Raw genomic sequence first — 15198 nt, 5'->3', positions numbered from 1 at the left:
AGGAGGAGAACCAGTCAGCATCTCCCATGAGCCTATCAGCACTCGGGCTGAGAGTCAAACATCCCATCCCTTCCTCTCCCCTCACCCCCCTAGCAACCAGGGGCAGAGGTCTGAGCATCTCTTGGGAGGATGACCATATACAATATAGCAAATATGGGGGATTTCCTTCTGTCTTCTTTTTGAAGGCAAAGATTGTTTTCACTGTTTTGTTTTGTTATGATTAATTGTTTTGCTCTGTTCAACATTCTCTTTTGATTGGTTTTATAATGTTCTGTTTTGGGTTTGACTTGGCCATACCTGATTGAATGGACAACTATTGTGAAGATAACAAGATATACTACGGTACCTATTAGTGTTATCCCAGTATCCTGCTCTGAAGTTCTGTAACAGTTTCACTGCATTGTCTCCATTGGCTTTGTTCTGTTGTATTTTATTACAATCAAAATAAAATTTTAAAAAATTAAGAATGAAGTGAGGTATACTCCAAAGCTCTTGCCCCTCTCCAATCTGGAAATCTATACCCAACAAATCTGTCAATCAAACATGATGTAAGATAAATATTTTCAGATACTACAATTCTCAAAATATTGGCTTCTCCTGTATCTTTCTCAAGAAGATATTAAAGGACACCAAATCCTTGCCCAAATTGTGTTGCAGTTAACCCTCTTCTGTTTTCCCTATCCTTGCAGGTCTTTTTCCTTCAAAAAATATTTTTCTGTCAATTTAGTAGAACTTTGAGATGCAAAAGTAGATGAATTCAGACAACTGTTATATCCGTAAGTTCTCTGCTCTTCTATACACTTTTGTAAGCAATGGAGACCCCTCTTCAAGTAATATTCATGCAAAAGACAAATATCTAAGACACACAAAAGCTGTTTTACTGACTATAATGTGCTTTCTCCTTATTGGCTGACTGTTAGGGAAGTTGGAGCAGCTAATTAATGAAAAGGAAAAATCAAATTAGAACAGCAAATTAGAAGCCATCAATTAATTGACAGACCTAGGTATTGAATATCAACACACACACACATTTTGTATGCCTTTAATGAAAGACTACATCACCACTTATAGTTGCCAAAAAATCAAAACCTAAAGCTGATCAAGCCTCTTGATCCAACTGTCAATTTACTGAAAATACAGAAAAGACATACTGCACCATGAACAAAATCCAGATGGAAGGAAAAGTCTATCAGTCAAATGTCCTGGAACCTTCAACATGTAAATGGGGATTTAAAAAGGGGCAGGGGCAAGGCAGAGAGAATCTTTGGATTAAAAGAGACTTACGAAACATATCAAATTTTCTTTCATTTTTTTGGTGGTACTGGGGATTGAACTCAGGGCCTTGTGCATGCAAGGCAAACACTTTCCCACTGAGCTACAACCCCAGCTCAACACAGCAAATTTAAAAAGGGGTAAGTGTACACCATGTTCCTAGCAGCAATATGTACAATAGTCATGGCAGGGAAGTTGGGCACGGTAGTACATGTCTATAATTCTAGCACAGAGGAGGATGAGGCAGGTGGATCACTGTGAGTTCGAGATCAGCTTTGGCTACATACTCAGTTTAAAAGCAGTCTGAACTACAAAGTAAGATTCTGTCTCAAAAATAAAATAAAATAAAAGAGGAAGTAAAAGCCCTGGGTACATCAACAGATGAATGGATAAAGAAAATGTGGTCTACACATACAATGTAATAGTTTTCAAGTTTAAAAAGAAAGAAATTCTGACATATGCTGCAACATAGCTGAAGACATTAGTCTAAGTCGTTAAAGACATTATACTAGGTGAAATGACTCAGCCACAAAAGACAAACAGAATGTGATTCACTTACGTAAGGTATCTATAGAGGTCATTTTATAAACACAGAAAGTAGAATGGTGGTCTTCAGAGCTAAGGAAGGATGAAGCAGGGGCAGTTAGCTAATGGCTATATAGTTTCAGATTTCTGGAGGTCTGTTGCACAATAACGTGATATACTTAATACTACCAAACTACACATTTAAAATGATTAGGATGGTGAATTCTGTAATACATATTACAATTAAATGTTTTTTCAAAGAGGTGAGACTATAGAGTTTAAGAAGACATTCTGTGTAATAAAATTATAAAGAAATGCAAGGCAGTGACTGCCAAAAATCAGGACAGGAGTGAGCTTTGGTGAAGAGTGGCGTTGGGGGAGAGAGGCTTCTCAGGTCACTCCTTCACGTAGGTGCTCATTTACGGGAGTGGCCTCCTTGCGATAATCTGCTGAGCTATATACATTTGTCTTCTGTAATTGTCTGATCTATCGTAAAGGCAATTTAAATATAAGAAAAAAACTGAAAAAAAAGTTAAAACTGCCGCAATCCTGACCCTCAGCCAGTACATCTCTGTGAAGCAGCCATCGGATCTGATTCCCAGCCCGAGCTGGAACCCTCACCTCCCTCTGCTGTGCGAGTCTCCTCCCTGCACCTGAACTTCAGGCAGTGTGTACACAGCCCACTTCCACCTCCAGGGAACTTGTCACGAAGCTGGGACAGCTGAGGTCTGCCTGGGGTCACTGAGGGAGACACGGCTCGGCAGCATGACAATTCCAGGGTCTCACCCACAGGATTGCAGAAAATAGTATTCAGACACCTTTGTCAGCTGTCAAATTTCATTTTATGCCTCCCAAATTCTCTAAGGTAAACTCAGCTGAAACCCTGTGCTGCCCTAACAAACTGTCCTAGGGTCAGGACTGCAATAGCCTCTGCCAGTCCCCAGGGAGGAGGGCTCGAGGTGGAGTCCCAGCGCTGACACAGAGAGGCTCCTGCGGAGTCCTGAACAGGGACACAGCGCCTTGATGTAGACAGGCTGGGCTCGAATCTCAGCACTGCTTCAGGCAAGAAGCTCTTTATGATCTCTGAGCCTCTGTTGCCCATGTGTAATATGATTTTTTACTTTTCTTTTCTTTTCTTTTCTTTTCTTTTCTTTTCTTTTCTTTTCTTGGGGGAGCATAGTGTTACTGAGAACTAAACCTTTGTACTTGAGCTATGTCCCCATTCCCACTTTTATTTCTTATTTTGAGATGGGTCTTGCTATGTCCTTAAGATGCCCAAGCAGGTCTCAAACTTGCAATTCACCTACAATTCTGGAGTTACAGGCATACTGAGGGGTCTTGATAAACTGAGATATACCAACTCTTTCAACAGAGACCCTGAAACCAGGAGTGACGGTCCACATTTGTAATCCTAGATACTTGGGAGACCTGAGGCAGGAAGATCACAAGTTTGAAGTCAACTTGGACAGTTTAGCAAGACTCTGTCGCAAAATAAATTTTTTAAAGAAATTAACAAGGGCTGGTAGAGTACTAGCCCAGTGCTTGACCAGCTGGGTTCAATCCCCAGTACTTCAATTAATTCATCCACCTATCAGTCAATACCCTGGCTCAGAGTAAGAAATCAGTAATTATTATTTCATTTAAAGGTCTTAAGAGCTGGGGATGTAGCTGAGAAGCAGAGCTTAGCATGGATAAGGCTCTATATTCAATCCTCAGCACTATCTAAAAAATAAGAGGAAGAAGACAAAGAAGAAGGAGAAGGAAGAAGTAGAGGAAGGAGAAGAAAGAGCAGGAAGAAGGAGGAGGAGGAAGAAAAGAATTTGCTGCTTCAAACATGTCTGTCTGCTTGATACCTCCAACTCACCAGGACTAAAGTCCAACTTGGGGCTCCCCTTGCCAGCCCTCTCCTAGCGTTTTCTACCTGCCTGGTGTCGCCAGCCAGTCTTGCCCGTCCCCCTCTCCCTCTGCCCGCGCTGACCGTGGTCCTCCCGGCAGGTGACTGTGACTTCCCCACGGCCTCACCGCATCCGCAGCTCCTCCCCAGCCCCTGGGGAAGGAATGCGCTGCCCGGCACACAGCTGTCCTCCTCGTCCTCACCAGTTAGGACTCCAGGTCGCCTCGTGGCCACCTGCTCACGGCCTGCCTCCCTCAGAGCCTCCGCGCCCAGGAGAGCGAGCACGGTGCCTGGGCCGCAGGCCAAGCCAGCTCCTGGGTTCAGGCCCGCCTGCCTGCCCCTGGGCGGGAGCCCCTCGGCGACAGCACTGAACCCACCAAATGTCGGATGGGAAATGGAAGTGGCCTCACTCTCAGGGCAGCATATTCCCAGAAGAACTGAAAACAACATACCACAGTGATATATGTGCACCCATGTTTATAGCAGCACAATTTGTAATCGCCAGATCTTGGAAACAACCTAAGTGTCCATCGACTGAGGAATGGGCAAAAGCTTTTTAATAACATGAGATCCCAGTTGTTTAGTCTTTGTGGTATTTCCTGTGCAATTGGGGTTTCATTCATAGAGTCTTTGCCTATACCAATGTCTTTAAGAGTTTTATCTATTGTCTTCCAGTAGATTTAATATTTCTGTTTTAATATTTAGATCTTTGATCCATTTTCACTTTACTTTAGTGGGTAGGTGAAAGATATGGGTCTAATTTTAATCTTTGACAAGTGCAAAGCCAGTTTTTCTAGCACCATTCATTAGAGGCTTCTTTCTTTCAGTAAATGTATTTGGCACCTTTGTCAAAGATAAGGCAATTAAGTATGCATGGAATTATTTCTACATCTCTAATCCGTTTCACTGACTCTCAGGACTGTTTTGTTGCTAGTACTATGATGTTTGTTTGTTTTTTAATCACAATAGCTTCATGATATAATTTCAAGTCAGGGACTGTTATGCCCCTTGCCTTGCCTTTATTGCTCAGAATTACTTTTGCTATTCTAGATCTCTTCTAGTTCCAAAGAAATTTGAGAATTGTTTCCTCTAATTTTGTGAGATATGCTTCAGATATATTGATTGGGATTGCATCAAATCTGTATAGCAACTTTAAACATGTGACCATTTTCACTATATTGGTTCTTCCTACACAAGATCAAGGGATATCTTTCCACTTTCTGATATTCTCTTCAATCTCCTTTTTCAGAGCACTGTAGTTCTCAATGTAAAGGGTTTTTTTGTTAGACTGATGCCTAGGTATTTGGATGCTATTGTGAAGGGTGTGATTTTCCTAATTTCTCTCTCAGTGAGCTTGTTATTTGTGTACAGGAATGCTCCTGATTTTTGAGTATTGTCTTTGTATTCAACTACACTACTGCATATGGTTATTAAATCTAGATATCTTTTGGTGGAGTTTTTAGGGTCTTCTATGTATAGGACTATGTCATCCGCAAATAATGATAATTTAACTTCTTTCTTTACTATCCTTATTCCTCTTATTTCTCTCTTATATAATTGTTCTAATGTTTCCGGAACTATATTGACTGAGAGTGCTGATGGTGAACATCCTTGTTTTGTTCCTGATTTTAGAGTGAAACCTTTCAGTTTTTGCCCATTTTGTATGATATTGGCTATTGGTTTGTCATAGATGGTGTTATGGATTAAAAACTGATGATCAACTTAATGCCAGCTGAATGAAATCAGCATGGTGCTGAGCATAGATGTTCCACTTGAGGAAAGTTGCCAGCACAGAGACGTGGAGAAGCAAAGCATTGTGGGTTTCTCTAAGTGTTGCTGTTTGAGCCATTGGTTCTCCTGGAGGAGCTCGTCTTGACTAGCTTCCACATTGTGAGTTCGACCATTTTCATCAGAGGAGCTCAGGACCTTGTTGGTGAGAGTGGCTGTGGTTCACTTTGGAGAAGCTCTGGTCCTTAAATTGAGCATGGATCGCTTCCTGGCTCGAGAGGGAAAGATGTGTGCCATTTAATCTCCAGGAGAAACTTGTCACGCTGGCTTTCTGGCATGTGATCAACTGTTCTCATCATCAGAGGAGCTTGGGAAGCAAGTGTCCTTGAGGATGGCTGTGTGTTTTTCAGGACAGTCCTGGTCTTCATTATGAGCATGACTTCTCAGCTCCAGTGTAGAACCCTCAACCTACCAGCATGGTTCCTTCACCTCGCTGGCACAGACTCTCTAGTTTCCACTGCTGACATTTGGGCCTTCCCAGGGCAGATCTGTAAAATAGACTGGCATGAGTTCTGCTTGTGGGCTCTAGACTTCCAGTTGGACTCATGAGAGGCATTGTCATAGGCTCTAGGTTTTCATCTGGACTCATGCAGGACATTGTTGTAAGATTCAAGCCATTGGCTGAATATTCTATGTCTTTAATGTTGTGGATAGATTTCCTTCACTTCTTGTGTTAAACTCTGGGTAACCATCATAAACAATATTATAAATTTTGTGTTGTGATTATAATTATTCTCCACACAACCCTTACCACAACAGATAGGTTTTATTAGATTAAGATAAAGACCAGCTATTCCAATTTTCTTCAGGGTTTTTGTCATGAATGGGTGTTGAAATTTGTCAAAAACTTTTTCTGCATCTATTAAGATGATTGTGGGTTTTCAGTTCTTGGATTTATTGATATAGTACATTTACATTTATTGATTTGTATACGTTAAAACATTCTTAAATCTCTTGGATAAATCTCACGTGGTCATGGTGTATAATCTTCATTATGATTTGCTGAATTCTGTTTGCCAATATCTTATTGAGGGCTTTTATATCTATGTTCATTAGGGAAATTGGCCTTTAGTTCTTTTTTTGGTTGGATTCTTCTCTGGTTTTGGTACCAGAATAATGCTTGCTTCCAGGAATGCTTTTAGAAAAATTACTTCCCTTTAAATCTTCATTAGAAAGTTTGAGAAGTAGAGTGTTAGATCCTCTGTAAATTTCTTATAGAATTCATCAGTGAATCCAGCAGAAACTGAGCTTTTTCTTTGTTGAAAGGTTTTTGTTTAAATTACATCTTCAGTTTCATTGGTTGATATTCATTGGTTTAGAATTTTTGTCTTCTTGATTCAACCCTGATAATTCATATGTATCCAGGAATCTATCCTTTTCTTCTGTTTTCCATCTTATTAGAACACAAGTTCTCAAAAGTAGGTATAGATGATCTTCTGCAGGATCTGTTGTGATTTCACCCTTTTCATTCCTAATAACATGGATTTGAGTCTAACATGGATGGAATATTATTTTGTATGCTTTGATTTTCAAAAAAGGAAAGGATTCTTTTCTTTTTTGATAAGGTTGGCTAAGGATTTGTCAGTTTTATTTAATCTTTCAAAGAACCAACTTTTCAATTCATTCTTTGTATTGCTTCCTTAATCTCCATTGCATTAATTTTTGCTCTGGTCTTTATAATTCCTCTTTCATATGTGCTTTGTGCTTAACTTGCTGCTCTTTTTCTAGAAGCTTGAGGTTCAACATTAGGTTGTTTATTTGCACTCATTTTGTTTTCCTAATGTAAGAATTCACTGCTATAAATTTCCCTCATGGACTGCTTTCATTGCATCCCATAAGTTCCAGTGTGTTGTACTTCCATTATTATCTAGTTGTAGAGACTAATTTCTTTTTTATCTGTGACCTATTGGTTGTTCAGGAAGGTATTATTTAATTTCCTTGTGTTCATGAAGTTTTTGTGGTTTCCATTACCACTGACTTCCAATTTCATTGCACTACAGCCTGATAATAAGTGTGGGGTAACTTTAATTCCTTTGCATTTATTTAAGCACATTCTATGAGTTAGTATGTCCTCTATTTGGAGAACATCCCATGTGCAGCTGAGAAGAATGTGTATTCTGATGTTGTGGGGTGGAACACCTGTAAACATCTATTAAGTCCATTTGTTCATAGCTTTGGTTGACTTCTGATATATTTTTTTTTTGTCTAGTTGATCTATCTAATTGTGAGAGCGGGGTATTAAGGTCCCCCATTACAGTTGTGTCAGTGTTTGATTTTCATGTCTGTTAATATTTGTTTTATGTAGTTGAGTGCACCATTATTTGGTGCATATATATTTATGATTATTATCACCTCTTCCCTTATCTTGTCATCCCTTAACAAGTATGCAGTGACCTTCTTTGTCTCTTTGAATCAGTCTTGGCTTGAAGTTCACATTGTCTGCAAATAGTAGCTATCCCTGCTGTTTTCTGGGTTCCTTTTACACAGAGTATTATTTTGCATCCTTTGACTTTCAATCTGTAAATTTCTCTAAATGTGCTTCTTAAATGCAGCATATTGTTGGGCCTTGCTTTTGACCCATTCTGCCAATCTGTTTCTTTTGATTGGGGAATTAAGACCATTTCCATTACTGGTTATAAGTGATATGTATTGAGTTATCCTTATCATGTTATTTTCCTATTGTTCCCTTTTTTCCCCCCTCTGTTCAATTACTTGCTTTGCTTGGTGGATTCATTCTGTTGGGGTTCATGGAGTTGTAGTTCTCATTATTTCTTTCTAGAATGTGCTTCAGAACATTTTGGAGTGCTGGTTAGATGGTCATGAATATCTTCAGGTGTTCTTTGTCATGAAGGTATCTTATTTCTCCATCAGTTTTAAAAGTTTTGTGGGGTACATCAACCTGGATCAGAGGTTGTTTTCCTTGAGAGCTTGAAATACTTCACGTCAAGCTCTTCTTAAGAGTTTGTGTTGAAAAGTCAGGTGATTCTGATGGGCTTTTCTTTAAAAGTGATTTGTTTCTTTTCTTGAACAGTTTTTAATATTCTGTTCTTGTGTTGAATGTTTGGAATTTTGACTATTACATATCTTGGTGTAGTTTATCATGGCTAATTGGAGTAATGTCTCACTTACCTGTAAGTCAAATTCTTTTTCCTTGATTGAGAAGTTTTCTGCCATTACTTCTGTGAACAGATTTTAATGTTGTTTGTTTGTTTGCACTATGTCCTGCACTTTCATTAATTCCAGTCAATGTTGTGTTATTCTTCTTTGCATCATCTAACAGCTGTTGGATTGATTTTGCATGGTCCCTTGCTATTTTAAGAAATCTTTCTTCTCATGCTTACTAACTGGAACTTGTCTTCTATATCTAATATTATGTCCTCACAGTGGCTCATTCCTTTTACTTTTTTCTTTTCTTTTGTACCAAGGATCAAGTTTGCAACTTCACACTTGCCCGGCAGGTACCACGCTGCTGAGCCCCAGCCCCCCATATTGGCTATTCTTTTATGTATACTTTCAATTGTTTTGTGTTTGAATCTTGGATATTTGTTTGAATCTGTTTCGTGGATTCCATTTCTTTCCTGGGTGTTCATTTTCCTAAGTTCTTCTATTTTTTTATCTGTATCTGGTCTAGACTCCCTACTATGTCTTTCATTATGGTCACCATCTCTTGTATCTGAGAAATTATTTCTTGTTTGATTTTTTTTTAAGATCCTCATTCATCTGCTTTGCTATTTCCACTGTTACCACTTCAGAGTGTCAAGGTTGGTGGATTTCAAATTGTTCTACCTCATTGTTCCTGGGCATGTGTTTGGTGAGCTGAAAGTCTGGGGTTGCATCTTGCTTAAGTGTCTTCTCATTTTCTTTTTCTTAAGCTTAACCCCTGGGTTGATACTTGTAAATTAGTCATGCCAGATAGCTTTATTGCTAGTCTATAGAATACTTAGGAAATGACTGCTCCTCAAAGATGTCTTTCAGGTGTAGCTGGCTTTTGGTTTTGAGTCTGTTGCAAGATCCTACTTCTCAAACCAGACATGATGGCACACACTATGAATCCCAGGACTTGGGAGACTGAGGCAGGAATATTTCCACAAATTCAAGGCCAGCCTGAGCTACATAGTGAGTTCAAGGGCAGCCTGCACTACATAGCAAGATTCTTCTAAAAAATAAAAATAAAACAGAAAGCAAAACAAAACAACAAAAATATCCTACCTCTTCAATTATTGGGGATGAGAAGTTGCTACCTATTTGACCTAGCCCCTGTTTCTTTGGAACAGGCCTAGAGTATTGTTTATGACCCTTAGGCAATCTCAGTCTTGACATATGAAGAAGAACAACTGATTACAACAATTATGTCATCTGGCCTAAAGTAGTAGAATCAGCAATAACAATAGCATCAAACATAGCCTAGAAAATGACAAACTGTGGTAACTTAATTTGCCACCTTTAAACATATGAACTGTATTTGTGGTAATATATAATAAAATCTAAAACAAACCAGAAAATTGCATACAGTAAATATGCCCTTGTTATGGTTGATATGTTGCATCAACTTGAGAAGTTTAGAAGCTTAACTGAGAAACTCAGCAGGGAGCCAGAATCCATACTTTATAAATGTCCTCATCCTGTGCAAGAGAAGGGCAAAAATTTTATGAGGGCTAACTGCCCTGGAGAGGATGAGCCTGTGTACAATATAAGAGAGGAAAAGAGGCTTATTTCCCTTTTGTTGCTCTGGCTGCTGCCTTGTGTTGCCCAAGTCATACTACCTTGCAGCCAGTTGATTATGAACTGAAACTTCCAAAAACTGTAAGCTAAATAAAACTTTCCTTCCTTAATTTTGGGTGTTGGGTATTTTGTCTCAGCAATGAGAGAAAAGTAACCAAGATAGCCCTCAATATGACAATTTTACTCTCAGGGCAGAAAATTTAAAAGGTGTTAGGTTGAGATCCTGTCTCAAAAAAAAAAAGATTGGGGACAAAGAAACATCATGCAAATTTTGGGAAGCTGTTGAAGAACACAAAAGAAATAGAGAAAAGGAAGAAATAATAAGAAAAGAACAGAACAGAACAAACCAAAAAGTAGGAACAATGTTCACACTCATATAAAAACAAGAACAAACAAAAAACAAAACAAAAACAAGAAAAGAAGAAAACAACATTTCCACTTGAGAGTATGTCTCTGCAGTCACTGGTAAACAGCAGGCAGGCAGAGCCCAGATGCATGTTGATTAATCCCCGCAAGCCTGCACCTTTAGTTCCACTGAAGTTCAGGCTGGTTTCTGGGTTATGAGGTTGGAGCTCAGTTTGTTCAGCCTGCAACACATCATGTGCCTCCTGCTGGTTTGAACTCTGTTCCACCTCACCCAGATACTGGGAGCCACTAGATGGTTCCCAGCTGCTCTGAGTTCTGAGCTCAGTTGGTCCCTCCCCAAGATGGCTACTGGCCACCCTCTTCTTGGGGACTCTGAACACGAATAACTCTCCAGCCACTGCAGTCCACTGAGTCTACTGCTCCATTCCACTTGTGTGTTTCTCTAAGGAGGGCCCTGGGGTCATCTGTAGATACCATGCATCTGCAAGTTAGAGCTGCCCCCTCCCATTCAGTGAGTTTGGGCTTGGGGAGAAAGCACTGCTTTCCACTTCCTTGTTCTGTGTTGAGGTCTCTCTCTTCACTCTCCCCAAAGGCTTCAGATCTTTGCTGGGTTCCAGGGACCCACTTCCCTTCTTCTTCTCTTCTTCATGTTGCTATATTCCATCATCTGGACACCAAATCTCAAAGAGGCTGTTTCTCTGCTATTTACCACTCCAGTATCTTCCTGGAAGTCTGGCTAGGTGCTTCTTCTGTTTTATTTTTGAGACAGTCTCACTATGTAATTCAAACTGGGCTTGAACTCACTGTGATCCTCCTGCCTCAGCCTCCTCCAAAGTGCTGAGATTACAGGCATGCACTACTATGCTTGGCTAGTGTACTATATCTTAGTTAATGAAACTTGAGGGAAAGTCTGCTGAGCACTGTTGGGAAGATTTTTTTTTTTCTCATTCTTACAAAGGGACAGGAGAAGGACAAACATTTCCTCCTCAGAGACACACTATGATATGCCTGGAGCTGAGGTACCCATTTCATAACCTTGCAAGAAATGGATGTCACTCTGAGAACCATGGAGCTGAAAGATAGGCAGAACCTGGGTTCTTGGCAACATTGCTGAGCGTGTAGATTCACCATGCTGGACCTCACTACCCCTGGACCTCTTTGGGCACACATTAATCAAAACTCTCACTGTTTTAAATTGATCCTAGATGGTGGCCCAAAGCCACCTATAAGACAGGAAAGGCAGCTCATAGTTCCTGAGCTTTGCTGGATGTGGGACATCAAATAACGGCCTTGCTACACCATTTTACAGCCAAGGAAGCTAAGGAAGATTGCACAGAGACTGCCAATGGGGCTGGAAGTGAAACTGAGGCTCTGGTTCTAGGTCATTTCCCTTCTATGAGGACTGGTTCTCATTCCAACTGCAAAGGAAGCAAAGAGGGAACAGGATCTGGAAACCCAAAATCAGCCCTCCCACATCATCAATTCTCTGACAACATGCTCTCAGGTCAGCTGCTCCACTGAGCTAGAATCATGACCATCAGAGGCCCTGGTCTCAGGCCCCAGTGGCCAAGGGCCAAAAAGTACAGGAATCTATCCTGTCTCCCCTAGGCTGAGCATTATTGGCCAAGCTTGGGCCATATACTCCTCCTTGAGCTAACCACTGTGAATCTGAATATTGGGTGTCACTTTCTGGCTCCGATTTGGGAAATCCAAATTCTGTATGACTTAGTTTGCTTGACTCCCAAAGAATAATAATAATACCTACATCACTGTGTTACCATGAGGATCCTTTGGTTTTTTAGCAGATAATTACTGCATACCAACCGTGTGCCAGGCACTATGTTAGGAGTTGAAGCTATGATAAAGGACAAAAAGGCCCAATCTCTGCCCTTGTGGAGTTTCTAGTCTAGAACTAGCAAGACAGACATTACACAAACAAATATGCCATAATAAATGGCCTAAAGAACAAGTATACAGCTTTATACAGAGGAAGTAGAAAGACCAAGATCAGCTTAAATGAATGACATTTAAAGTGGGGCTGGCATGGAATTAACGTTCAGTTGATAGAATTCTTCCCAGCCATCTGGCTCTCCACAGTGACTTCCTGCCAGAAGAACTGGCTGACTTGATGCCCTGGCAGCCAATCACAAGCCTGCTAGGCTTGGGGCAAGAGTGTGATGCATGCCTTGGGACAGCAGCATGCAGCAGGTCCCAGGACAGCAGTTCCTGGGGGACAGCACACACCCAGTTCATAACTTTTTTGCTTCCAGGCCCAAGAGGCTTCTTGGTCTCCAGCATCTCCCTAGCTCCTAATCTGTCTCTAAGTCAAGCCCTAATGGAGTGTGGGAAAGCTTTTCACTGGGTAACAAGTGTCTTTCCATTCAGCATTGCTAGTCTCTGCTATAGACCACAGCCTGTGACCATAGGGACCAGGATTCTGCCCCTGTTCCATGCAGCCATGCTGTATCATCACTCCCTGGTTAAGTGCCTCCAAAGGGCCCATTTGCAAAACTCTTTGTCAGCCAGGATGTGTCCACAGAACATACTCAGGGCCCTCTAGGTAAGATGTGCTGTTTCTTCAAGGTCACTGCCACACTGACTTCCTGTCACCCTGACCTCCACTTGGGAACTGTTACGGATTAAAAACTGCTGATCAACCTAACACCAGCTGGATTAAATCTGCATGGTGCTGAGTGTAGATAGCCCACCTGAGGAAAGTTGCCAGCGTAAAAGGTGATGCGAAATGAAGAGTGGGGCATTGTGGGTTCTCCCAGAGGAGCTCATCATGGCTAGTTTTTCCAATATGCACTCAGCTATTATTGTCGGAGCTCAAGACCTTGTCACTGACAGTGGCTGCGGTTCAGTTTGGGGGAGCTCTGGTCCTTACACTGAGCATTGTTTCCTGGCTCCAGAGGGGAAGCTGTGTACTGTTTAATCTCCAGAAGTTGTCACACTGGCTTCCTGACATGTGCTCAACTGTTATCATTGTCAGAGGAATTCAGGACATCATTGTCACTGAGGATGGATACGGTACATTTCAGGGGAGTGTCCTTGAGTGTCACTTCTTGGCTTCAGTATAGAGCCCTCAACCTACTGACAGAGATCCTTCACCCTGCTGGCATACTTTATAGCTTCCACCACTGCTTTGAGCCTTCCCAGAGCGAATTCATAAAGCAGACTTGCATGAATCATGGACCATGGGCTCCAGGCCTCCAGCTGGACGGGTGGGAGGCATTGTTATGGGCTCTAGGTCTCCAGCTAGACTCATGCAGGACATTGCTGTGGGATCCAGGCCCTTAGCTGGATTTTCTAGATCTTTAGTGTTGTGGACAGATTTCCTGCACTTTCTTGTACTTAACTCTGGGTGACCATCCTAAAATAATATTGTAAATTCTATGTCCTGTATGTAATTGTTCTCCTTGTAACCTCTCACTACAATAGGAACCTAATCAGGACACAGAGCCAGCACATCTAGCCTCCAAGGTTATGAGCATGAACCCTCTGAACTGAGAAGGACATGATGAAAATAGGGAAGCCCAATGAGTGATGATGGGAATTTGGACCCATTAAATAAAAGGAAACAGCCAAGAAACAAGATCTGTGGAAATCTCGTCACACAACTGGCCCCACTGAGTGGCCAAAATGGAGAGTTCTAGAGATGATATACCACCCCGTCTCAAACCCCTGTGGGACTCCCTGGGACAGTATGAGCCCAGGGAGCATGGCACCCTCTGCACATCTTCACCTCAGCCCAGCTTGAGAGATCTTAGAAACCACCCAAAAGAAACACAGAGAAGGACCATCAGGCACTGCCTTTCATGGCCAACATATCCCGCTTCATAAAGCTTTCTTTGCTATCTGAGCCAAAACCTTTGCCCATTTTTAACTGAGTTGTCTTTTAATGGTTGAACTGTAAAAGCTTTTTAAATAGTCTAGATACCCTTATTCAATGTTTGCTTTGCTAATTTTCTCCCATTTTGTGAGTCTGAACATCCTTTTATGTCTTTTGATTCTGAGGTCATATACACATAATATCTATTAATGTTTAAAATTTCCTGAAAATAAAAATAGAAAGTGGAGCTGGAGGTTTCGCTCAGCAGCATAAGCGCCTGCCTTGCAAGCAGGCAGTCATAAGTTCGATCCCCGGTACTGATAAAAAGGAAAAAGACCAAAAAAAAAAGAAAGTGAAAAGAAATTACTGAAATTGATTTTAACAGTACATTTTGCTTAACCTAACCAATATATCATTTCATATGTAACCAAAATAAAAATACCAATGAAAGAGAATAAAAGACATTACGGTAGGCATTGTTGATTTTCCTACTGTCTGGTTTTGAAGGCCTATAATGCCTTCATTATTCTGTTCTGATCAATTTAATACTACTTTATTTGGTATGAATTCATTGTGTGGTGAAGATATGGACAACTAGCAGAAAACAAGACATTATGGTAGCCACTGTGATCTCTTGTTGTCTTGCTTTGAAATCTATGTCACTTACATTGTTTTCTTCTGATATGCTCTGTTTTGTCTTACCCTCTTTAAAATAAAATTTTAAAAATACAAATGAGATTTACTATCTTGGCTCTTCCGGGAGAACATGGCAGACAGATAGCAGCTACGGAGGTTCTCT

Source organism: Cavia porcellus, unplaced genomic scaffold, assembly GCF_034190915.1.
Source record: "Cavia porcellus strain 051 isolate PalLab524CR breed Dunkin Hartley unplaced genomic scaffold, mCavPor4.1 scaffold_2, whole genome shotgun sequence".
Classification (NCBI taxonomy): domain Eukaryota; kingdom Metazoa; phylum Chordata; class Mammalia; order Rodentia; family Caviidae; genus Cavia; species Cavia porcellus.
The sequence above is the reverse complement of the archived record's forward strand: the minus strand, read 5'-3'. Positions refer to the sequence as shown.